The sequence below is a fragment of the Macrotis lagotis genome, chromosome 8 (genome assembly GCF_037893015.1).
Source record: "Macrotis lagotis isolate mMagLag1 chromosome 8, bilby.v1.9.chrom.fasta, whole genome shotgun sequence".
Classification (NCBI taxonomy): Eukaryota; Metazoa; Chordata; class Mammalia; order Peramelemorphia; family Peramelidae; genus Macrotis; species Macrotis lagotis.
This window is the reverse complement of record NC_133665.1, coordinates 173,767,406-173,784,609: the sequence shown is the minus strand read 5'-3', so window position 1 is coordinate 173,784,609 and position 17,204 is coordinate 173,767,406.

The following is a 17,204-nucleotide window of genomic DNA, read 5'->3' as shown; positions in this document are numbered from 1 at the left end:
TAAAGGACTGAAATAATGGACAGGGAAGTCATTTACTTCTGCTTTGATTTTTTAATTGATATCTCTGCCATAGTAAATCTCTCAGAGCTTCTATAAATGTTCTTAGTTTTCCTACCTAATGAAGATCACAATCCATCATAACTTTTTGCTATTCTCTGACCCTGCATGCAAAGGCAAAACTCCTTTTCTGATTATGTCAATTGCTCTTATAGCCCCTTTTCTTCTAATGTTAATTAGTTTTTAATTTGTTGACATTGATATGGAGGTCATCAGGGCTCTTTTCTTCAAGTCAATCATTCTTGGCATTTTGAAAAGGTGGTCAGAGAATATGGATCAGTCATTTGGAAAGTCAAAATTAATTGTTTCTCCTCATTTCAGGCAACTCCAAAAGGGCCAAGAACTTTACTATTAACACTATTTTTTTGCAATTGGTGTCCCCAAAGCACAAATGTGATATTCAATCTGATGAAAGGCCTATTTGCAGAAAACAGGACTTGCACTGTATTTGTTTTTATGATGCTCCAAGGAACCAAAAACACATAAAAGGTCAGTGGGGTTATATAGTACACATGCCAAGAATGCAGATATGGCCTCTTATCATTTTTAATTTAGTACAGTTTTCGTTATTCCTGCTTCTAACCCTCTGAGACCACAGAGGACATATCTAATTCCTCTTCTACAGTCAGTCTTTCAAATACTTTCAAAATACTTCAGACAGCTATCATATCCCTTCTCATGCCCCCCCCATCATATCTATAGTTCCTAAATATACCCTGAGTTCTCTCCTTAGACATTCATCAGCATGGTTTGTCCTTCTGGTCCTCTCCAGTTTATCAATGACCTTCTTAAACTGTGGAGATAAGAATTGAATTATATAGAGGAACAGCAGTGAAAACAGATGATGGTTTTAAAGTTTGGTAACATCTAGCTCATGAATGAGTACCATTAAGATGGATTTATACTTCATCCCCAGATCATAAGATGTTGAAATGGAGGGAACCTCAGTGGCCATGCCAGTCAACCATCTCATTTTCAGAAGAAGAAACTGAAGTCCAAGAAGTTAATTCAACTTGCTCAAGGTCACATGAGCAGGAAGCATGAGTTATAGGATCTGAAGCCAGTCATCTCTAATTCCTTACTCTGGGAACCTGAACAAATCATTAGTTTTGTACCTCAATATTAAATCCTTCCCCCTATGAAATGGGATTTCCTTGAATTCAATGTTAAATTTTTGAAGGATGAATAGAGGTTCTAAATTTAATTTCCTTTATTAATTCTTATTCAGATTATCTCCAACAGTCTCTATTGTTATAGATCACAATCCAACCATACCTTCTCATTCTGGGATCTTGCTACCAACTGACCATAATCTATCTAACTGATTGGAGATTTTCCTCTTTCAAAAAAAGTTTTCTCCTCCTAAAACATAATTACTGTGATTTGCTGTTATTAACGAGAAGAGGGCACCCACCATCTGTACTATTCACATAATCTTCTCTCCTCTTTCCAGTTTTATCCATAAATGATCTGGTTGGGTCTCTTAAACCCTAAGTTCCCTGAAGATCCCTTATTCTCTCCTTTTTAGTTATTTTATAAGATGAAGTAAATTATAATTTTCTACCAAATCCCTTTATAATATTCCATTAAATAAGCTCTAAACAGCCATTGCCTTTTGTTTATCAATAAATTTAATATACCTTATATTAATACATAAAAATAAAACTACACAAAATTAAATAAATTATCTATATTCAACTTCTCTTACTTTGAAAGATAGTTTTAGATATTGGAAAACTTCCCTGAATCATCCTCAGAGGCAACTAGATGGAGCAGGGAGATAATATTTATAAAGTGCTTACAAGAGATATTTAATAAAGGCTTATTTCTTTCGTTCCTTTATTCCTCCTTCCCTCTTTTCATTCCTTCTGTCTTTCTTTTCTTCCTCCTCTCTCCCTCCCTCCCTCCCTCCTTCCTTCCTTCCTTCTTCAGAAATTCTGAAAAGAGCTGGGCTAATTATTAGGCAAACTAGCAAATATGACCTCTTTAACATCATGGACAAATCACAAAGAGAACCAGCCTTTGTCCTAGGACATTCACTATCTTAAGGGACCTGTTTTCTCCCAACATCCTTGCCAGCCCCTACCATCACAATCACCATCTTCAGAGATCTGTTGCCATGGTACTCCTTCTTCTAGGGTCACTCATTTTATTTGAATCAAGTTCCTCTGTAGGATTTTGGACACTGGAATCTTCATTTTGCTTTCACCATACTCTGATAATTACACTCAGAAATCTAGCAAGTATGTCATATTAGGCTTGTCTTTCTCCTACTTTTCTATCATTAATTCCAAGATAATCACTTTACTCCCAAGTTTCTGATCATTTTCTTTCTAGTTTCTCCCCTAAATCTCAGAATCAGGTCTCGAAAGTAAGTAGCTCACCTTTGTTATTTCCTTTACCTTTTGAAGACTTAAATTATTATTAAGGAAAGGAAAAAATTTACCAGTTCTATTTTTGACACAAAGAATATTGAAGATATATAGCAAAGTTGGAGTTCTTTATGGTTACTCTGCCTGTTTAGTGTCTCCCAACAAGGTTTGTGGTAGATTCTTGTCTACATCCTCCTCTCTTGAAAGAGTGCAAAATAGCCCCATAACAATGTCACTTCATTGATCTCTTCCTACACACTCACCACCATCCTTCCCTCCTCTGGTTCCAGGATTCCTTCCATGGATAAGATATCTTCTAAGACATACAGTGCTACTCTCATTTTCTTCTGTCTGTAGCTAGGCAACTCAGTGGTTAGAGTTAGATCTAGAAGGGAGACCCCAAATCAAATCCTGCCTAAGACACTTATTATCTGTTATACCATCAATAGCACTCAACAGGATTCTTGTGAGGATCAAATAAGCTGACCTTGAAGTGTTATTGTCATTATAACCATGAATAATTAAGGCTAGAATCTGCCATGGCTAGAAGCTAGTCCTGGGATGGAAGCTTGATAAGTCACAAGAATTTCTGAGGTCAAACAGGTCTCCTTCTGCTGGTTGACCTTGCTTATCAGAGACACTTCTGAAATCTGTATTTAGACACCCGAGGCCATCAAATTTATTGCCTCTTCTCTTCCTATGTATTGTAAATGGCAGCTAGCTAGAATAATACATACAACCCCTACAAGTCTTTTATGCATTCAAGTCTCCAAATTTACCTTCAAATGACTTTTCCTTGGCCTTCTTTTGCCTTTTACTAATTTGGAGTGTTCCATATATATGATTTTCAATTGCTGCTGGCAGCAACATATTTCTTTTTCAAAGGAATCAAGGGTCTGATTATCCTCCTAAAAATGTCACAGGCTTGCAATTATGTACAGTTTTTTTTCTAATAGCAGAAAATAATTTTAAAATATGATCCAGAAAATGTGATTTCCAAGTCACTATCTTATCTGCTAACTATAGTAAGTTGGAAAGCACCAGAAAATGATTGTCAGTCAATAGTTAATAAACATTTATTAGGTTCCTACAAGATGCTAAGCATTAATTGTCAATCAAGAAGTATTTTAAACATATGATAGTGTAACCAGATTGGGAAAGGAGGGTAATAATAATCTACACCTGCAAACTTATGAACACAAAATCCACCTGCCAAGGTAATATCACCTCCTCCTTCCCAAGGATCTTCAGGATCTCCCTATTTCCTCTCATCATCCAGAATAATGACCTCAAGGCTACTTTTCCCCAATCTCTTTTCTTTTTAGTGTCCTCTTTTTTCTTTTATTAAATTATCATATCTATAATTATTGGGTTTGGTTTTTATCATTTATCATTTGTGCTGTGCCCCCCTAACTAGAAAGACAAAGTGATATGGAATCTCATATGGGCTCCATTTAGGAAAATTAGGGCAGAAAAAAGAAATCAAAGACCAGTCTTCAATAATCTAATTTAATAAAGACTTATTATGTGTCTATAATTTTCTTTCATTTTTTGGAAATGTCTGCTATTTTCAAGGTATTATGCTATGAATTAGCAAAACAAAGAGAAAAATAAAATGATATCTGCCTTTACAGAGTACTGTAGGGGGGGGGGGGCGTAGAATTCTGGACCTAGAGCCAGGAAAGCCTAAGCTTGAATACTTCCTCAGGAAGGTAGTGTCTGTGTGCCACCAGGCAGGTCACCTATCTCTGCTTGCCTCAGTTTATCCATCTGTAAATATAAAAATATAGTATATATAAAAATAGCACTTATCCCACAGGGTTGTTATGGGGGAATTGAGATAATATCTCTAAAGATAATTTCTCTTTGCAAATCTTAAAGTACTATAGAAAGAATTACCTTTTGTTATTATTAGTAGTATTATTTTTAGCACTACTAATAATCTTTCCATTTTGCCGTCAAGTTTGCAAAATGTTTATAAACTTGGTCCTCAAGATAACTCTGAGAAGTAGGCTATTTTACATGTGAGGAACCTAAGACAGACAGAAGTAACTTGTCCAGGGTCACATAGCAAGGAAATGTCTGAAATTGGATTTGAACTCAGTTCTTCCTGACACAAGCCCAGCACTCTAATGACTGGTTTTATTGGTAGGTTGTAGGATGTATAAAATAGATAAACACAAATGAAGTCTAACAAAGAAATTGATTTCCTGTATCTAAGAGAGCTTCAGATATTAGGTAGCATCTAAAACTATGTTTTTACATGCAGCTAGGCATTTTGTATGATGAGAGAGGTAGTGTGTTCTAGAGGAGAGTGTCAGTCTAGGCAAAGTGGGAGATGGATTTTCATCTATGACAAGAAGTTATCAGGTCAGTATGACTAGAATAGAAAATGAGCCAAGGAAAATACAGTTAGCCCTTCCACAATGCAGGGGTTAGGGGCACAGCCCTGCAATCTAGAAATCTGTGCAAAATTTTTGGCCCTTTTTCATATCAGAGAAGTTTGAGTTATTATGGTATTAAAAGATAAAATATGTTGATATATAACACTATATATATATATATATATATATATATATATTGCATTTCTGAGTTTCTAAATGTCTTTTGTGTCACTTGTTGACTTTTGTGTATCATCTATGATTTCCACAAAACTTGCAAAAAATTCCCATTTAATTTCCTATGCCAACCCAGGATTAATAGACAGTGTGATGGGGAAAGTGGCAATGTGGAAGGAACAACCATAATAGAAGGGATAACTGAAATAGGAAAAGATAGGTGGAAACCTAGGGAGGGCAGTCCAGGTCAGTCTAAGGCTTTCATTTTTAATCCTATAGATGATAGGGAGCCACAGATGATTGTTGAATAGGGAGGTGATAGATCAGAACTGTACTTTAGGTATGCAAATTCAGTCAGTTAGCAAGGATTAATGAAACTTCTCCTATATGTCAATTCAGCAGATTTGGACAAGTGTGGACAAGAAGAGAGAAGGCAGCATATATTCAGACCACCATCAGAGTTCCATAATTCATCTATTGCTCGGTCCCAAGAAACGTGAATTTTTCCTAACTTTTTCTACCATGATTCAGTTAAATTTCTTAGGCTCTGCTTTGTTTTCTCTATTTTATGTCTACTCAGATCACTAAATTCTTCCCAATCCCCTAGGTGTCTGACCTGTTCTGACAATACATAGAGTATTGGTGTTATTCTGGAAGCAGGTTATGTCTCATCTACAACACTCCATTTCAGTAGCACAGCTCCACTGAGCAACGTGAGAAGTCCAAGTGTCTGGGGCAGGCTGGTCTAAGCATTCTTTTAGTGTGTGTGTGTGTGTGGGGGGGGATATAGCTAGTAATAGCAACTGTGGGGAAAAATATTGAAGCAACTTCTCTGGTGGACTTATGATAAAGAAGGCAACTCATTCCAGAGTGGGAGCCATTGGAATCTGAACACAGCCTGAAGTACATTTACTTTTCTCTCTCACTATTCTTGAGGCTTCTCATCCTTTGTGGGGGGTATGATTAGTCTCACAATAAGATTATTGTAATAATACAAGATAAATTTTAAAAAAAATAAAGACAAAAGGGCTGCACAGCTAGGTGGCATAGTGGATAGAGCACTGGCCCTGGAGTCAGGAGTACCTGAGTTCAAATCCGGCCTCAGACACTTAATAATGACCTAGCTGTGTGACCATGGGCAAGCCACTTAACCCCACTTGCCCTGCAAAAACCTAAAAAAAAATAAAGACCAAAAAAAAAAAAGAAATATAGAAAAACCATCATTTGTCTGTGAAATCTCCCACTGGACTAGCTTACTTGTCCTCATTTATGACATATTTGGCAGTTCCTACTCCATCTCTACCTCTTAGGGTCCCCCACTTTTACAGTTAACCTCATGCCATCTTCCACATGGCAGTGGGAGCACTTGAATCCTCCATCTGCAAGTGCCCACACTCCTAGACCCTTACAAATTACTCTATTTTGCATCCTCTCTCTCTCTCTCTCTCTCTCTCTCTCTCTCTATATATATATATATATATATATATATATATATTATATATACATATATATATATATATATATATATATATATATATATATATATATATATATATATATGTTTGGTTTTTGCAAGGCAATGGGATTAAGTGGCTTGCCCAAGGCCACAGCTAGGTCATTATTAAGTGTCTGAAGGCACATTTGAACTCAGGTCCTACTGACTCCAGGGCCGGTGCTCTATCCACTGCGCCACCTAGCTGCCCCTCTATATATGTTTCTTAACATTTATGTGTACTTAGTATTTCCCCATTAAAATGTTATCTCTTTGAGAGCAAGGACTGTTGCGTTCATGTCTAACGTTGGGGACATCCCTAGAGCATGATGTTATTGTCATGTTTGATGCTTCATGACCTCATTTGGAGTTTTTTGGGCAATGATCCTGGAGTGGTTCAGCATTTACTTTTCCAGTTCATTTTACGAATGAGGAAACTGAGGCAAACAGGGTGAAGTGACTTGCCCAGGGTCACATAGTTAATAAGTGTCTGAAGTCAAATTTGAACTCAAGTCTTCCTGGATCCAGGCACAGTCCCCCATCCACTGAGTCTCCTTTGTTGTTTGGTTGTTTCAGTTCTGTATGACTCTTCTTCACAGGGCTATCTTGACAAAGATAACAGAGTGGTTGACTATTTCTTTTTCCAACTCATTTTGTAGATGAGGAAACTGAGGCCAACAGGGTTAAAAGAACATATTGCTTTTGGAAATGAATGAATGGAATGAATGAGATATCCACTTCATAGAAAGTATGAAGAGTTAATTTCGTATTTTATGGTTAAAACCTACACTTGCCGCCTTTTTGTTTATTACTCTCCTTCAGGCTAAATTGCTCTTTTGGTCCCTTTTTGTTTTCTCATTGTGCTAGTTGTCTCCTGGCCTGGAGTCAAGAAGACCTAAATTGCAACTTGGTCTCAGACAATTAATTACTAGCTCTATAACTCCAGGAAATTCCTTAAACTTTGGTTTGCCTCAGTCTCCTCAACTGTAAAATGGGGATAACAAGACCCACCTCTCTGGGTGGTGAGGATTAATGAGACAATATTTACAAAGTCATCAGGAACAGTGTCTGCTATGGTAGATGATTAATAAATGGTTATTTCCTTCCTTCTTTTCATCTCTTTTTCCTATACCTTTTTTCTTGGCAGTCCCTCCTCATCTCTGGATCTCTAGGATTCAAAGCTCAGTTTAAACACCACCTTTTGCATTCAGGATATGTTCCCTACTACCAAATATTCACCTACCCCCCCCCAAAAAAAAATCCCTTGTAATTATTTTATAAATCATTACTTAAATACTTGGAAATGCCCATTATTCAGAGCTGGCAAGTTTGTTTACCCTTTGATAGAATGGAAGCTTTCTGAGGGCAGGGGACTCTTTCGTTTTCATCTTTATACTAGTTCAATAAATGCTTTATTGATTAATTGATAAGCAACCAGACCTTATCATTCTTGTGATAGAAAGTTTCAGGGCACCCATCACTATCATACAAACTATTCATCTCTGGATGAGAAGTCACAACAATAATTTCAGGACATTTTTTCCCTATCATTTATAACATTGGTCACCTTTTCCTCCAAAAGGCTTTGAAGGAATCAATCCAAACAGGGCCCAGAAAACGTTCAGTCTATACATTCGCAACCCTCCAATCTTTGTATCTGGGCATTTATCCTGCATGGTGTGGTGAGGATACTGAGATGGATGAATCAGGAAGGCTGATCTTTCATGACCTCTCAGGAGAACCTTAATCCTTAACAATACAAGAAAGAAACAGAGCCAGGTGGTGGACCTCTTTAGAAGCTATGAACAACTGCCTTTGCTGCCCAATCGGACATGTTCTTTGGTCTGTCCAACTGATATTAGTCTGTCTGAAGTCCATGTCAGCAGACTTCTGTCTTAGAGGATAAAGACAAACTGGTAGAATGCCCCTGTGGCAGACAAGGTTAAACAAGATGGACATGGCAGTGGGCCTTAGAGTTGAATACACAAAGAGAGCGGTGTGGACAGAAGAAAACCCTTCACTGGGGGGCCTCTCAGCACTATCTTCAGATGCACATCACTAGATTAAGGGGAATTAAGTGGAGCAGGGAGTTTCTCTGAAATCAAACCTAACCCTGGAACCTGAAGACAGTTACATGGGTAGATGGAGAAAACGTCCCACAGACTCATGAATGCATAGGATGAATCTTTTCAAAGTCCACAAGAAGGCAATAAAAAGAGAATATACATATATATATATATATATATATCCAGGAAAATAAGGGATGGATAATAGTCCTTGGGTTGGATTTATAACTGTTAAATAATTAGTAGTTATTTATGACTTCATGTTTCTATGAAGAATAGACTCCAATGAGGTTCCCACTGTCTTAGATAAGATGTTAAGATAATTTAATAAAAACTTACATGAAGGCATATATAGCAGACTTTTTCAAATTCAAACAATTCAAATATAATCTAATATTTTAGATACCGCTCCTTGATAATGATATTGATATTTATATAGGATCTTCAAGTTTACTGAGTGTTCATATGTATGTTATATGTAAACATATATACATGTGTTTATACATATCTACATAGAATTTCATATATTTATATAGGATTTGATTCTCATAGGATTTGATCAAATCCCATATAGGATTTGATTTGAGCTTTCTGAAGTAGATTATTATTTATCCTCAATTTTCAGATGAGATAAGTGATATTTAGATAGCTCAAATGATTTGTCCACAGATACACAGCTCACGTTTCTGAGATGGAATTCAAAAAGATCTCAATAAGGAAGGGAAAAGGATTGAATCTTATTGGATAAAATGATATAGTTATAAATGTAAAGTCTCACACATAGGTCCAAAAAAATTTCTTAAACATAAGATGGTAGAGTTATGTCTAGACAATGTTTGGTCTGAGAGAAAAAAGGTATGAGATTTTGGTGTATTGTAAGTTCAGTGAGGCTCAATCAAGGTCAGTGATGTGGTAAGAGAGCCAAAAATAAAAATAGAAAAACTAATTTGACCTCAGCACATAATAAAAGATGGAGATTTTCCATAACAAAGGAAATAATGATCCCATCTTTTGATCTAATCAGATCATCTTGGGAATATTGTGTTCATTTTAGAGTCCTCTATATTGAAAAAAACACTGAAAAAATGGACAATGTTCAGAGAATGAACAAGATAGAAAAAATGGAGATTAGATTTGAAAAAATAGATCAGATTAAAGCAATGAGTGAGGGAAAAGAAAAAGGTAAGGGGAAGACAAAGGACATGGTGACTATCTTTAAGTATTTGGATTTTGTCATGTGGAAAAGGGATTATACACATACCTCTTGGTCAAAGAAGGTAGAAATTGCAGAGAGGTCAAAGTAAAGAAAAACTCCCTAACAAATATTGACATCTCTAAGTAGATTGGGGCAGTTTAGGAGGCTGGGAAGGCTAGGTCTTCCTTCCTGGGATTGTGTCCCTTTGTCATTGAAGGGATGTCATCGAAAGGATGGCTGTCCATCTCTGGGCTAGAAGAGCTCATCTTTGATGGGCTTTCCAGCTCTGCAACATGTGATTCTGATCTTGAGAATTCAGGGAGGAGCTTTTAGTAATGACAAAAAACTTGCATTTATATAGTGCCTTCAGGTTTACAAAATACTTTACAAATAAAATCTCATTTTATCCTCACAAAAACCCTGGGAGACTAGGGACTATTATTATCTTCATTTTACAGATGAGGAAACTGAAGCACAGAGAGCGGTTAAGGGACTTGTCCGGCACTGCCCAGCTAAAAGACATCTGGGTCAGGACTAGAATTTAGGTTTCCCTGACTCCAGGTTCAGTACTCTTACATATTGTGCTACTTTTTAACCATAGATAAAGAGATGTAGCCATTTTGAGATTGCCATCAGTATAGAAATAAAAAGGAAAATGAGTCTGGAATAATGTGTATAGTGTGAATGTATATTCCTCAGTGGAAACAACCCTTTACATTAACATGGAACCACAAATAAATACATTTGGTGCCTGATTATTCAACAGTTATATATCTAACCTAGGGGACTCTCTCTCTCTCTCTCTCTCTCTCTCTCTCTCTCTCTCTCTCTCTCTCTCTCCCTCTCCCTCTCTAACTCTCTCCCTCTCCCTCTCTAACTCTCTTCTTTCCCCAAATATTCATACATACATAAATACATATTCACTCCCTATTCTGATCAAACCAAACTGGCAGCTGTTTCATGACATTCCATCTCTGTGGAAAGACTCTTCTGTACCCATGCACATGGTGTCTCCTGTGTTTGGAACTATAAACCTTTCCGTCACCTCCACCTTTTAGCATCCTTAGATTCTTTTAAGACACAACCTCTTTGAGGCTTTGTCACCCCTTTGTCACCCTCCCTAAACCCAGATGGTAACTTTTTTCTGAAATTATTTTCCTTTATTATGTATATACTTTGCTTATCCATATAGATATGAAGTGTGCCCCTCTAAGCCTCCTGAAATGGAAACTACCTGAGGGCAAAATGTCAAGGATTTTTTTTTTAATCTCTGATCCAGGGTGCTGGACCTCATTGGTAATTAACAAATATTCACTTAATTAATTAATTGACTCTCTGACATAAGGCAACTGAGAAAAATGGGGTTCTTTTTACCCTCCATAGAGTAATAGAAGTTTTAAAAGCTGCAATGACAGGGATCACTTGAGTATGAACACACAATTATAACCTTATGCTATACAGTTCAAAAAGAAGCCCAGATAAATTGGGAGCTGAATTAGAGAGCTGTTAGAAATACTCTGAAATGTCTGGAACTGAGCAGGAAAGAAATAATTGGGATCCCAACCCCAGAAGAGATGGGCAGCAACATAACGTGTCCCCGACCTTTTCAAGCTCAAAGCCACACCGACTGAGCTTTTGTGAGGTTTTTCTCTTATACTGGCTGAAAAAAAAATAAGCCAGGAGGATATGATGCTGTTGAATCATTCAAAGGCCCCTTCCCTCCTTCCTTCCTCTCTTCCTTCCTCCCTTCCCTCCTTCCTTCCTTCCTTCTTTCCTTCCTTCCTTTCTTCTTTCCTTCCTCTCCTTTCTTCCTTCCTCTGCTTCCTTGCTTCTTTCCTTCCTTCCTTCCTTCCTTCCTTCCTTCCTTCCTTCCTTCCTTCCTTCCTTCCTTCCTTCCTTCCTTCCTTCCTTCCTTCTTCTTTTCTCTCTCTAAAACAGAAACTAGAGACCAGTAGAGCATCATGAGAATTCAGTTGAGCCCAGGTTAGGCAAAGTCCTGCCCTCATAAAATTGTCACAATTAATTGCATGTCTAGGATGAGGCACAAGTTTTCTCAGGAGGAAGCCCAAGGCAAAAGTAAGGATTCGTTATGGGAAAATTTGTTGTATAGACTCTTTGGGTATTCAATTTGTTTTGCCCTTCATATGACTCTCATTAAGCCCAATTTTATTCATCCATTCATTCATTTTTTTTTTTGGCCCAAATCTCATTAGATTAACAATAGCAAGTCATGGTTTCAAAGTGTTCATAAGAAAAGCACTTTCCATTCAACAAACCTGTGAGGTAAGAGATCTCAATATTATTGTCCCTACTTTACTGAGACTTTGGGGAGGCAAATGACATGCAGCATCATAGCTGACAGAGGCAAGATTTGAACCCAGATCTTCTGGCTCAAAGTCCAAGACTCTTCCTAGTATATTTATTTGTTTATTTATTTAGTTTAGTGCTAATATTGATCCCACAAAAAGTCACCCTTTTTTGTTTCTTCCTCCCTTCTGCATGGTCATTGGGATCCCTGTTGTATGATCTCTGGACTCGAGATTTGAGCCGGAAGGAAGCTATGAGGTCATCTAGTCCAACCCCCTCATTTTTAGAAAGGACATGATGGCCCAGAAAAGTGCAGTAACTTGCCTGAAGTTCCACAGGTAATGATGGAAAATTCAGACCCACAAACTCTAAATTCAACACTTTTTTCCACTGTCCTATGCTAAGAACATGGAAAATCTCTTTGCTGTTTATCAGTCTTCAGGGAATGGGACACAATAGCCAAGGATATCTTCTGAGCCATTCAAAATAAACTGCTAATCTGAAAACTCAATGCAATTCAAAAAGTATTTATTAAACACCAACTATAAGCCTGCCACTGTATCAGGTGATGGAAAAACAGTTTCTGCTCTTAGAGAACTCAAATCCTATTAGGAGCAGGGAGTGGAGGGGAATCCATAGAGCTAGGTTAATGCAAAGTATGTACAGAGCAAATTTAGAATAATTGGAGAGGGAACATCATCAAGTGAAGCGATCAAGAAAGTCCTCGTGAGGATTTTATCCTTGAGATTAAAAGTCCGTTCACTGGCATCTTTATAAATTCATGCTGATATGGATCATGAGGTACTATTTCTGGAATAAATCTTTTTTACTTTCATTATCTCATGGCATGTTTCATGAATGAGGGGGGAAAGCAGGGAAATAAAATCAAATTATAAAAGAGAAAGCACCTACTATGTGCTGGAGCCTGGGAATACGTATATAAAGCCCTATTCTCAAAGAGGCCATCATCTATCATAGATATTATTATGAAATTCCAAATTCAAATTAGGATATGACATATTTAGCATCAAGAAATCATTGCAGTTTATTTTGTCCTTTCACAACTCAGAAGGCACTTTGGAATTTAAAAAAAACATTGAATTCTGTAAATCAAATCAGAAAAAAAATTTTCCCCAAATTATGTAGTTACCTTAATAAGTTTAAACTTTTTTTTAATCTTTTCCTTTCAAGACAGCTTTTATACCTTGACATTGGTTAAGTTAATGGATGTCTACCACAAACAGAGCCCTGAGTTTGGCCAGCTTGAGGAAAGATGCTGAAATGCCCAATTATTTATTTTACACTAGGAAATGTAAGCTATGTAAGCCAAGAAGAAAGCCACCACATGTGTGGAAATTCCTGGCATTTATCTGTCAGGGGACCCTATACACATATTTGCAGCTTGTTCCCGCATGGTGGGCCATCTTCTTGCCCTGAGGACTTCATTAAAATGTTTTCACTTTCTCAAAAAATCCATAAAAATTAGTTCAAAGAAAAATACAGTAAAAGGGTGTGAGAGGGTCATTTTTCAATACCGTATGCAGGGAAGGAAAAGTGTATAGTCACTGCCATTACAGTTAATGAGAGTAGAGCATCCAGACTAATCTAAACCCCCTGAGGGGCTGACTGAAAACCACTATGGCCAGGAACTCAAAACCATGAATGAAAGTGGGGACTGTTAACACATCTACTCTTACCTAGGTTCTAAAAGACACTAAAACATTTAAGACTTTTTTTTAAAAAAAATTCTGCCCACTGAGAAAGAAAAAGCTTTTTGAAATTTGTTGAATTTCCACATATTTGTAAGTTTTTAATTTAAATCCTCAATTGCTATTCCTATTATCATTTTCAATTGAGTATTTGAAAATTGTTACCTAGTTCTTTCATTTGCTATGTTACTATCCCCTGGTTGTCTCATGAACAATTCTATTTTTTTTTTAGGTTTTTGCAAGGCAAATGGGGTTAAGTGGCTTGCCCAGGGCCACACAGCTAGGTAATTATTATTAAGTGTCTGAGGTCAGATTTGAGCTTAGGTCCTCCTGACTCCAGGTCCGGTGCTCCATCCACTGCACCACCTAGCTGCCCCAACAATTCTAATTTTAAGTAGCTATTTTCTTCAGGATTTTTTGTACCTCTTTTACCAAGCTATTAACTCTTCTTTTCATATTTTTTTCTTGCATGGCTATCCTTTCCCTTCTCATCCCCCCCCATTGTTCTTACTTGATTTTTAAAATCATTTTTTTAAAACTTTTCTAGTAATTCTTGTTGGGCTTGTGTCTAATCTGCATATCTCTTGGAGCATTTGCTTATAGGTATTTATTTATTATTGGCTTCTGAGTTTCTATCTTGATCTTTTCTGTCACCATAGTAGATTTTCATGATTAGGTTTTGTGTGTGTGTGTGTGTGTGTGTGTGTGTGTGTGTGTGTGTGTGTTTATTTTTTCAATCTATTTCTTGATTTTGGACTTTATTTTAGAGATGGAATCTATTCTCCTTGGGAGACAATGGAAAGACTAGTCTCATCTTCTAATTTTCATGTCTCATTGTTTACTCAACCAGTTTTGGGGATTTAGAATTTTTTATTATATTTATTACATTATATTTTTATTATATATTATATCATATTTATTATAAATTTATAAATTTTTTTATGAATAAAAATGAAGTCTGATCACTGACCATCAGGTCTACATTGTGATCTTTAGCAATGTAGGGTCCCTAATCTTCATGAACACAATCATTCCTCTCTGCCCTGGAACTATGTAATGAAGTTGTCCAAATGGTGTTCCTATGCCCAAAGCTAGCATGGGGTCCCCCAGAATCTCTTTCTGACCAGCTGTTCAATTCCCTGACTGTCCCTGAATACTAAGGACTACTCCTGGGGTCTCTACTGTTGCTGTCTCTACCGCCTCCAAGGCCCCAAAGTGGTACCACTTCTGCCATACCTGCCCCCAGAGAGCCCCCAATCTAGCAGCCCCATCCTTTTCTTTCTAGCTTCCTAAGCTGCACCTGGCTAGTAAAATGACTCATTATGACTTTTGGTTGGTTATTTTGGTCATAATTTAGCATGATATGTTTTCAAAGTTGTTTAGAGGAATATGGAGAGAGTGTGGCAAAAATACTCCCTTTACTCCACCATCTTGGCTTCCCTTGTTTGCCATCCCATAGAAAATAAGGCTTTTTCTCATGTTCCCAGTCTCTGGGTCATGGGTTCAGATGTTAGGGCCCTGAGTCAATGATATTTCTACATCCACAGTACAACTAAATAAAGAGTTCATCTGATTATATGAGGCACATAGCTCAAGTCATTATAATGAATTATGAGAAGCATCATGGCATAGTTGGTGAAGAGCCAGCACAGGTATCAGAGACATCGAGCTAATCTTCCCAGACTTGTATGCTTCTCACATTCTCCTGCCTCGTGATTCCAATCATCTTCTTGCACAGTGTCTCGGCATTGGTTATTCCCTATGTCCATGATACACTGCCTACTTACCATCTCCTCAGAATTCCTTTGTTCCTTCAAAATGCAACCGAAATTGTACCCCACACTAAAAATCTTTCCTGATCTCAACAACTCCTGATCTCTGTCCAACTGCCTGGTTTTTATTCATATTTATTATTCTCATTTTGCATGTACTTTCACAGATTCTTGTCTTTCCCAAGAGAACGTAAACTGCTCAAGAGAAGAGATTATTTAGTTCTTTGTACTGCATCCCCAGGCCTGAGCACAGTGTCTGACTCATGGCAAAAAACATAATAAATAAAACCTAAACTTTAATAAATGATTTGTTAAAGATCTGGGTTCAAATCCTGCCTCTGCAATATACACTTGACATCAAGCAATTCAATTAATTTCTCAATGCTCCAGAATTCTCCATAATCTAATTTATAGAATACTACCCAAGGAAGCAATTTCCACACCAGTTGCAGACACATGGTGGAAATCATAGACCAGGAACAAATAAGATATAATAAATCATTATGATAATTATATAATCTTAGAAATGGTTGCTGCTCTCATTTTAAAATGATACATTTCTATATTATTTTATGGCTTATAGAGAATATTTCTCTGGGGAAGCTAGGTGGCACAGTGGATAGAGCACCAGCCCTGGAATCAGGAGGACCTGAGCTCAAATTTGACCTCAGACACTTGATACTTACTTAGCTGTGAGACCTTGGGCAAGTCATTTAACCCCACTGCCTTGCAAAAAAATCCAATAAAATAAGAACATTTCTCACCAGAGAAAGAGGTGGGTGTTGAAAGTATTTTTTTGGTTTTGACTTGATTTCATCTTTGTGTCTAACTCATGGTATGGAAACTCCTTCCATTTCTAGAGATCAGCAATATCTCTGAAATTTCTATTGTTCCCTGCTGCAATGAAGGCAAGGTGTCCCATGGCTACCCAGCTAGTCTGTGTCAGAGACAAGAGTCACCCGGGACTTCTCAACTCCAAGGTCAACCAACTGTACATAAAACTATTTAGTTTTGTAGCAAGTATTGTTTTCCTTATTTTGCAGAAGAGAATAATTGAGGATAAGGGAGAGCAAGGAAATTTTAATTCAGTTTGTCAAATATTATTAAAATCCTTGGCTTTGCATATGGCACTGGGAAGGCATATACATAAAAGAAAAAAATGATAGAATGGAAGGAAAGAAAAAAAGGGTAAAGGAAGGTAAAAGGGAAAGGGGAAGGGGAAGGGGAAGAAGAAGGGGAAGGGGAAGGGAAGGAAAGGGAAGGGAAGAAAAGGGAAGGAGAGGAAGGAAGGAAGGAATGGAGGGAGTAAGGGAGGGAGAGGGGGAAAAAGAAAGAAAAAAGAAAGATAGAAACAAAGAAGGCAGAGAAGGAAAAGGGAGAAAGAAAAAGGAAAGGGAAAAAAGAAGAAAAGAGGGAGAACGAGAAATAAAAAAAGAAGAAAGAAAAAGACAGGAAACACAATTTTCATCAATCTTTCAGCTAACATTTAGTAAGGATCTACTATTAGCAAGGTCCTGGGGATCCAAAAATAAACACAGCCCCTTTCCCTAGGAGATGACTTTCTCTTGGAGACAGGAGGAGGAATGAACCGTCCATCTTTGCAAGTCAGCACTTTTAACCTTAGGGAACCCTAAATAATGATGGTAACTGAAGGGGGAGAAAGCAGCCATTTGGAG